Source organism: Phaethon aethereus (genome assembly GCF_964289735.1).
Source record: "Phaethon aethereus genome assembly, chromosome: 1".
NCBI classification, from domain to species: Eukaryota; Metazoa; Chordata; class Aves; order Phaethontiformes; family Phaethontidae; genus Phaethon; species Phaethon aethereus.
The window spans coordinates 37089103-37099159 of NC_138575.1; positions in this window are offsets into that span (position 1 = coordinate 37089103).

Genomic DNA, 10057 nt, shown 5'->3' on the forward strand with positions numbered 1-10057 from the left:
GTGGCTGAGGGAACTGGGGTGGTTCAGTCTGGAGAAGAGGAGGCTGAGGGGAGACCTTACCGCTCTCTACAACTACCTGAAAGGGGGTTATGGTGAGGTGAGTGTTGGTCTCTTCTCCCAATTAACTAGTGATAGGATGAGAGGAAATGGCCTCAAGTTGCAACAGTGGAGGTTTAGATTGGATATTAGGAAAAATTTCTTTACTGAGAGGGTGGTCAAGCATTGGAACAGGCTGCCCAGGGTGGTGGTGGAGTCAACATCACTGGAAATATTAAAAAAATGTGTGGATGTGGCGCTAAGGGACATGGTTTAGGGGGCATGGTGGTGTTGGGTTGACGGCTGGACTTGATGGTCTCGAAGGTCCTTTCCAAACTTATTGATTCTGTGATTCTGTGTGACTTTGTATGCTACCTTTAAGCTCTTGCTTCTTGTCCACAAAAAAGGCAGTAATTCATCCAAAACCAAATCCTTAGAGAAATAAGTTAATGTTATCCCTATTGCCACCATTTGGCAACTCAAATTGACAACATATAGTGATGTGTTGAGGTTTTAGTACTTCAAACAGAAAAAGTAATATAATTGCACCATGCTGAGACAAACGGGTTTTATTCTGTAACATCATCACTAATGCTGAAAATAATTAATAACTTGGAAAATAAATAATCTCTGTCTATTAGATTCAGCACTTTATTTTGGGAAATAGTAGGGAGAAGACTGAAGTTTAAAGTAGTCAGTTCTGGTAAGTCATGACAACAGATGAACATTATTTGCCCTTAAAATTTAGAGGACCTTTAAAGAAAACAAAGCACATTCTTTTCGCATGTCTTCTACCAATACTGTACTATGATTCATTAATCTTGGGTCATTAATCTTGGGTCATAATTGGGAGATCAATGCGTGCTCTCATTATGAGAGAAGGTGGTCAGGAGGGCCAAGGCATGGCTGGAGTTGAACTTGGCAAGGGATGCAAAGAATAATAAGGCGGCCTTCTACAGATATGTCAGACAGAAAAGGAAGGTCAAAGAAAGTGTACCTCTCTTGAGGAGCAAAACTGGCAGACTGGTAAAAACAGATGAGGAGAAGGCTGAGGTACTCTACAACATCTTTGCCTCAGTCTTCACTGGCAGTGTCTCTTCCTAAACCTCTCAAGGGGATGGACTGCAAGATGGGGACAGAAAGAGCAAAGGCCCTCCCACTGTAAGAAAAGCTCAGGCTCAAAACCACCTGAGGAACCTGAACATGCACAAGTCTAAGGGACCTGATGAGATGAATCCCAGAGTCCTGAGGGAATTGACCGATGTAGTTGCCAAGCCACTCTTCATGATATTTGAAAAGTCCTGGCAGTCAGATGCAGTCCTGGAGACTGGAAAAAGGGAAACATTGCACCTATTCTTAAAAAAGACAGAAGGAAGGAGCCCAGTAACTACCAACCTGTCAGCCTCACCTCTGTGCCTAGGAAGATCATGGAAAGATCCTCCTAGGAGCTATGATTAGGCAGACAAGGAGCAAGGGGGGTGATTCAAGACAGCCAGCATGGCTTCAGCAAGGGCACGTCCTGCCTGATCAGCCTAGTGGCCTTCTATGATGGAGTGACTGCATCAGTGGACAAGGGAAGAGCTACCTGGACTGTCATCTACCTGGACTTCTGTAAGACCTTTGACATGGTTCCCCACAACACCCTTCTTTCTAAAATGGAGAGATACGGATTTGATGAGTGGACTGTTGGGTGGATGAGGAAATGACTGGATGGTTGCATCCAGAGGGTGGTGATCAACGGCCTAATGTCCAGATGGAGGTCGGTAACGAGTAATGTCCCTCAGGGATCCTTGTTGGGACCAGTACTCTTTAATATCTTCATCAATAACATAGCGGGATTGAGTGCACCCCAGCAACTTTGCAGATGACACAAAGTTGAGCGGTGCAGTTGACACACCTGAGATCTGGGATACCATCCAGAGGGACCTGGACAAGCTCAAGGAATGAGCCCGTGTGAACCTCATCAGGTTCAACAAGGCCAAATTCTGCACCTGGGTCAGGGCAACCTCCGGTATCAACACAGGCTGGGAGATAAAGGGATTGAGAGCAGCCCTGCCAAGAAGGACTTGGAGGTACTGGTGGATGAAAAGCTGGACGTGAGGTGGCACTGTGCACTCGCAGCCCAGGTGGCCAACCCTCTCCTGGGCTACATCCAAAGCAGCAGGGCCAGCAGGTTGAGGGAGGTGATTCTGCCCCACTACTCCACTCTGGTGAGACCCCACCTGGAGTCCTGCATCCAGCTCTGGAGCCCTCAGCACAGGAAAGACATGAACCTGTTGGAGCAGGTCCAGAGCAGAGCCATCAAAATGATCAGAGGGATGGAACACCTCTCCTGTGAGGACAGACTGAGACAGTTGGGGTTGTTGAGCCTGGAGAAGAGAAGGCTCCAGGGACACCTTATTACAGCCTTTCAGTACTTAAAGGAGGCCTATAGGAAAGATGGGGACAGACTTTTTAGCAGGACCTGTGGCAATAGGACAAGGGGTAATGGTGTTAAACTAAAAGAGGGTAAATTTAGACTAGATATGAGGAAGAAATTTTTCATAGTGAGGGTGGTGAAACACTGACAGAAGTTGCCCAGAAAGGTGGTAGATGCCCCATCCCTGGAAACATTCATGGTTATGTTGGACTGGTCTGTGAGCAACCTGATCTTGTTAAAAATGTCCCTGTTCATTACAGGGGGTTTGGAACTAGATGACCTTTAAAGATCCCTTCCAACCCAAAGATTCCATGATTCTATGATTTTTTTTTTCTGTTTTGTAACAACAATACACTGTGTTGTTGTACAGAGACTCAGAATTAGCTGGTGAAGCGGACAGCAGACTGAGAGTTCTGGTTCATGAGCATGATAAATTGGTATAAAAGACTGCAAAGCCTTTTAAAAATAATCTTTTAAACAGAGCAACAAGCAAGTTTGGATGCATCAGAATTTAAGTCTTTAACTTGAGTACTTGAGATCAGGATATGTTTTAGTAGGAAAGAATTTGTCAATGAGCTAGAAGTGGATCAAATAATTTAAAGTGTTCAGGTAAGAGTGTACAACAAGGGCTAAGTCAAAGTGCGGTGATGGTGTTACATGCAAAGGCATGGACAGCAATTGATGAACAGAATTAAAAAAACAACAAATTCCATTTATAATAGCTAATCACTCTTCTTTCCCTGATATTTTTAGATTAAAACGTAAACACTGGAACAGATCATTGATAAAGTGTACACACAGAATTATTTATCGATCCATTCCAGCCATCACATTGGAATGGGAAATCTTTGACATCTGTTATGTTTACATTGAAAAAAAAGGACAGAATTGTGAAAATAAGCACCAAGAAACTGTTGAAGTTATGTCTGAAAGAGTGTGTAGTGTTCTCATTTTTGTGTGCATCATTTTCATCCACAAACAGTTGTGCTCGTTTTAGACAGCTCTTAACAGGAACTACACACAAGAACAACTTTTGCTGTCCCTATTCTGGATTGGTGCTAGTTTATGTGAAGTATTGTACTAACACATAGCAAAGTTCTCTTAATTTACATCTTAACAGATAAAAAAGGTAATGGAAAACAAGTACTTGATGAGATATAACATTCTCAAGTTCAATTCAGTTTGGCTGATAAACAGGGAACTGAACTCCAACTGCAAGTCATAATTCTGTGTCTTTTGTATGTGACTATTCTGCCTCCAGAAGCAGTCCAAATCATGCAACAAAACAGTGTAGATCTCAGCACATTGATATGCGAATCACACTACATTGCACTGTGGAGACAGAATTGTAATGAAAGGTCTCAGTCACGCTTTCTTGACCAAAATGGATTCATTGAACATCAACTGTGAGTTCAGTTGATAGCTTTCACCGTTCTGTAATCCAGCCAAATGGGCACTGGCTTCAATTTTCTTGTTTTTTGCCAAACAGTAACTCACCAAATGTTAGATGTGTTTCTGCATAACTGAGAAAAGAGTAAATTATTGTTGGGATGTTCCAACAGACCTTGCAGGGAACCTCCATATTCTGAGAGAAGCTGGAGCATGCAAAGGCTTATTTTCAATATCCCAGAGGGGAACTAAACTCCTGAAAGGGGCGGGGGGGGGTGGGGGGTGGGGGAAATCCAGGAAAAAATCCTCAGTCCTCATTTTAACCATCCTAGATTAAGTGCAGAGGAGACCCTAATAAAATGTTCTTTTTATGAATAATGAACTCTAGCATTTTTATAGAATATGGCGTATACACTTTTCTAAACTACTTTTAGGCTTTCCGTGTATCCAAATTTGAGTCAGGCACTCCATGCTTTAGATAATTATCAATTTCCAACTTATATTACTACCTAGATTATAGAAGACCCATGAGTGTGTGGTTTTCAGTAGGTCCTCTGCATGATATTCTGTTAACAAGTTCTGAATGCCTTGCCAGTTCTCTGGATGTGCCCACCCTGAACATCTGTGACACTTAGGGGACAAATCCTTATCATTAATTTTATGAATTTTTTGCTGCTATGTATCAAGAATACCAATGTAGGCAGATCTAGGAGTCTAAACATATGTACTTCAAAATGAAAAGAATCTTTACAGGAGTATGAAGTAAAAAAAAAATCACAACAACAAAAAAATGCAACAAAAACCCACCACCCCAAGAAGTAATAGCATTGTGTATAAGGTGTTTCCCACAACTTTCATAATGTCTGCAACTGGTTTCCTAAATTACCATAATAGTGTTAATTTGTCTTCATATAATAATATGTTGTGTATTAAGGATATAATTGCTTTACTGTGATTTAAAGAAGTTTTTAACAGATGTATTGTCTATGACATCTGATAATCCTTGTTAATCCTGAAAATTAAATATCTGTTCCATCATTCTATTGGGTAAAAAAGTTAAGTAGTCATTCCAAATGTTTTCCATTACCTTTCCCCTGGGCACTTCTCCCAGCCTGCCACCCTTGTAATTCATTCACTCTTAGGTTTACAGAAGGAGTCATGGTTCTAGTCACCCTCCTCCATGTTGACCATCACGCAATACCATGAAGGAGGAGCATATATTTCTTTTTAAATATTGTCTTAAACTTGGCTGTCATACTTGAGGATTTCATCCAGCATATGGGTGCAGCTGATGTGGTACAGAGCAATGATCATTTGCTTTACTATGCTGTAACTGGCAGAAACAAATGTTCCCAAGAAAATATTATTTCAGTAAGAAGTTTTCATGCAAAAAGTGCAAGCAGCATCCTTCATATTACACCTACCTGTATTGATATGACCTCTATGTGAACACCTTCTTTGAAGGAAGAGTATGAAGATATTTATATTTCTATCAATATGGAATTGAATGTTTTGGTTCACACAATCTACCTCATCCATTACATCCCTGAGATGAAAGGAACACTACAGAAGTAATATTCCATTAGCTTTTGCTCATCACTTTGATTTATGGCAAATCTTTGTAGGTCTAAACCCTGAGGCAGAAAGATACTGAAGGACAGATGTCAGGGCACAGCCCTTTTGTTCAGAGTACTGGACTTTGAATATTTTCCATCATTCACTTTTGCAGACTAACTGATAAAAGATTCATATTAATTTCCTCAAAGAAATTGTAGCATATGGAAAATATAGAGCTGCGCTTCTACTTTGGCCTCAGTCATCAGAAACAGGTGCTTTGGTTTTTTGTTTTATGGATTGTAATTGCACACAGTGCTGCTATCCGAGAGACAGCTGAAATCAGTAGCATCTTAACAAGAAAAATCCTAACGCAACAAATACTATGCTGCAAAATGCACATGCTTCTCTCTTTTCTCCAGTTCTATAATTCTGATCCAAATCTGTAAAATCTTAATTGATTTGAGGCTCAGCTATTTAGAGACCATTTCTCCAACTATAGTATTCCAACACAGTTGCGTTCATTAAGCAGTGAAACTCCCCTCTTTCCTCCAGCTGCACCATGTGATTCTCAGCAGCTTATTTTAAGTTAAACTCCAGAATAAATGTTAAACTGTTTTATCAACATTTAAGACACAACTTTTCAGATTTGCTTCCAAATAAATTAAAGTACAACAAGAAATCTCCTAACCATATATCAGATAAAGGAAAGAGAAAACTTTTGATGTTATTTTGCTTCCTGGTCACTGGAAGAACCTAAGCAAGAAACTTCAACATTTAAGCATTCACAAGTGTCCTGAAACCAGGACAACAAGTCTTCTCTCAACTTCAGAATAATCCCATAAGCATCTGAATCCCTTGGTGTCTCCGTTTCTGCTCTGGGCATGCATTCAGCTGCCTGAGGCTGTGATTACATGGGCAGCCAAACTCTTCTAATGGCTTGTGGCTGCCAAGAAAGGGAAGCTTTGCACTTCTCTTCCTTTCAGTCACTCCCACTCTCCCCCTTTCCCTCCCCACTTATTTCTAAAACAGACAAACAAGGGATTTGAAACTGAATTTATCACTCTCCCGATAACAACTGCTGGAGAGATAAAAGTCCGCTCCCCCTTCTTCATATTTAGAGGGAAAAAAGTGCTGGTCTCACATTAGCTGCAAGCCAGCTCATGGCTGTTTCCTGTTGTTTTCCACATGTGAAGTGTTAACAATGACACTGAGTAGCATGTTCAGTGGGGTTGCTTTGTTATGGACCTTAGAAGGAACAACTATGAATTATGTCTATGAGAAGATTTGGAAATTTGTGGGCCACTCAGTGTATTTACTGTTTCAAAATACCTTATAACCTTTTCAGACAAAGATAAAGCAGATTTTATATCAGGAGTGTTTGCATTCCAACTATCTTCATTAATCCAAAATGGAACCAATGCTTTTTACCTCCCATATTTAAAAGGTGGATCTATATCTAACCTGATGTAGTATTCTTCATCATTTGTCTTACTACTTTGTGTTCACATTCTGATAATTAATACGGATGCCGCTGATTCTGCAGGACTTGTAATGATTTCATTATCTTTCGCAAAATTACATTCTTGTACAGTTCTTATTGTGTCTGTTTACTTTCACTTTTCACAAAAAATACATTGCTTCTTTATTTTTTTCCCATTTGCTGATATCTCTACTTATTGATCATATGTTTCTATCAGTAGAATAAGATGAACTAACTTATAAATGTATGGATTTGATAAACACAGACTATTTTCTGTCTGAGGTTTCCCTACTACGTCTGTGAAGAAGTTAAGGCTTGCAAATTGTAGAGGATTGAGCCTACTTACTGATCATAAATTTCAGTCATTTTAAGCAAATTAAAAATTGCAGTTGTAAAATATTACATTTTACCCTTCTTTTAGAAGAGGCAGGGATCTGGGTCTACAGGTAAGTGATTTTGTTTTCTTGCAACATTCTATTCATTGAACAATTTTATTTTTGTTTGTCCTTAAGCTATTTACAAATTTGAAGTGGACAAAAAGTTTTGGATTAAAGGAAATGTTAGAAGATAGATTGACAGAAACTGCAGCTTGGCTTTGGTAGTTCAGCAAGCTCAAGATGTGGCAGATATGGATCCCATTACTTTTTTCCTTCTGTGGGGTTTTATCTACTATCTGATGGCAAAGTACCTTAATACTGAGTTAAGCCAGACGATAGGTGGAGTCTTCATTCGCCCTCTCGAAGCTGTTATACTTTGTATAAAATACTTGGTCATTGATTAGAGAATGAGATTTAGCCCTTAGACAAATTGTAAGACATTCATCTGCCCTATATTTTTAACCCCCATGACAGCTTCATCAGGTTCTCAGACAGAACAATGATCACAGGAAAACCAGCATCCAATCCCAGATGACAACCCAGCTTCACCATTTCAAAATCTCTACTCAGTATTAGCCATCAGCAGCTGGAGAATGAAGTTGTGAAACTTCCCATAGAGGTAGCACTGAAGTAGATAAAATATCAACAATATCCCCATCACCATTTTGCTCTTCTAAAAACTGATTTCCTTTTACTTTTCTTGCAGATACACAAAATGAAATGTACTTCTAGAAAAGTACAAAGGATTGTACATGTAAGAAAATATTACATAATCTGGATTAATTTAATTCTTTCGAGCATAAAACAAAACAAAACCCCACATTGAAATTTAGGTCATTAATAACTAAAGTTCTTACTATATTATGAACCACAGATTAAACTGACTGAAGCCATATTCACGCTGTCTTGCCTAGCATCTCATTTACTAGAAATAATTCAACTTCTTTAAAAAATATAGGTTGAAAATAGAGGTAAACTAAATATTCTCTCTTTTCAGTTGTACCAGGTAGCTGTGCATGTGCATACATAGTCACAAAAGATCTTACTCATATTTTTTAATTACTTGATTGTTTGTTTTTAGAAACAAACATTGCAGGAAAAAATCTTTGCCATTCATGTGGTGTAAATAAAATAAAAATTAAAGTTTTTTGTTTTATTGATAACACGTAACTAAGCAGCAGCCAGTGAACTATGCATTCATGATAGGTAAATCACAATGTTAAACACTGAAGTAAACACCTAGAAATTTCTAAACCACCTTCTATAACAAATCCCAGTGGTATCTCCCACTAGTCACACACACACACATGCACTCCCTCTCACAGGCAGTGTGAGTTATGAGCGCACCACCGCACCACACACACACACTTTCTCGGAATGTGGATTCCTCTATTTCTGTACCCTCCTGCTGGAGATGTAGGTGCTGCAGGCTTATGTGTGTTGTGACAGTCCCTACAAACCAACAAAACATATTCTCATGAGAAAGTTAATTTCTCAGCTTCATATTCCCACCTCAAGTTCATACATGTACATCAGAAATGTGGATCCCTACTTGTTGCACCCACACTGTCACTCCTCGAGCTAGATGCACAATCCCCAAGGCATCTGATGGGAGGATGCTCAGTGAAGTTAAGGTAGAGATTGCAGTGTTGGTGTGGTGATTTCTGGCAGTGTCAAACCAGTTTTTGACTGCTTCCTTGTTGCTTTCCTCTCCCTCCCCACTGTTACAAATTTTCAAGCTTCTCTTGTACTTCTTCTCAAGCTGACTCCTTTGTTTTTGAGCTGTTTAGTGTGGCTGATGGATGTTGTCTTCATTAGAATTGTCAGTTTGGGGCAAATTCCCTCTTAGGCAGTTTTGGATGTTTCCTTGACACTCACAGCTATACTCTCATCATCCCTGCCTTATGTTGGCAGCCTGTCTACTTTGCTATTGGGACCCTGCGTAGGCACCCCCTCAAACATTGTTAAGGAGCACAGGGAATTCTCTTGCTAGGTCTTTTCATTTTCAATCACATGTGAAATTTCTTTTGCAGTGAAAATAATCACAAGTGATTATAATGTATAATTTGTGAATAATGTCAAGGTTTTAGTGGTCTCCAGAATCATTAAGCATAAATAGTCTCAGGACAACTGGCTTTTTGGAGGAAGATGGAGAATTCAAAGTAACTGGAACATTATTTGAAACTCTCAATTAATGAAGTTGAACTTTACTGTAGTATTCCAATTAATGAATGCATACATTTACATAGATATCAACAAAGTTTTTCTCATTAATCTTATGCCCATCTCTCTTAAAAATAATAACATATGTCATACTAGCACACAAGAGATAACTTTGCTGATTAGAGATCTCTTTCTTCCAGTTTTGCCCTTTCTTAGATTCTATTTTTCTTTCATTTTTGATTAAATATGTTTGACTGTTCTTTCAGCTTGCTGCCAGAATTTGCTTCTTTCCCTCCTGTCTATTCTTTAGTAAAAGCAAGAATGGTAGTTCACTTCCAAAATAAAGGATAAACTTGGGTAGTTCAACATCCAAAAAAAAATAAAGACATACTATGGTTCACAAGGTACCTTGGTGTTAACACTTCGATGAAAAATGTGCATGTCATTTGTGGTTAGAGCACACCCTCTCACTAGATAGGAAGGGCTCCATTTTTAACCAGTCACTAGAGGTGGCTGAAATACAAGTAACATCTTTCCAGAAAAAAAATAAAGAATGATAATATTTTCTGCACACCAATAGCTTTTGATCAATTCAGATTTTAATTAGGATTCATTTATATACACAAACACTATTCA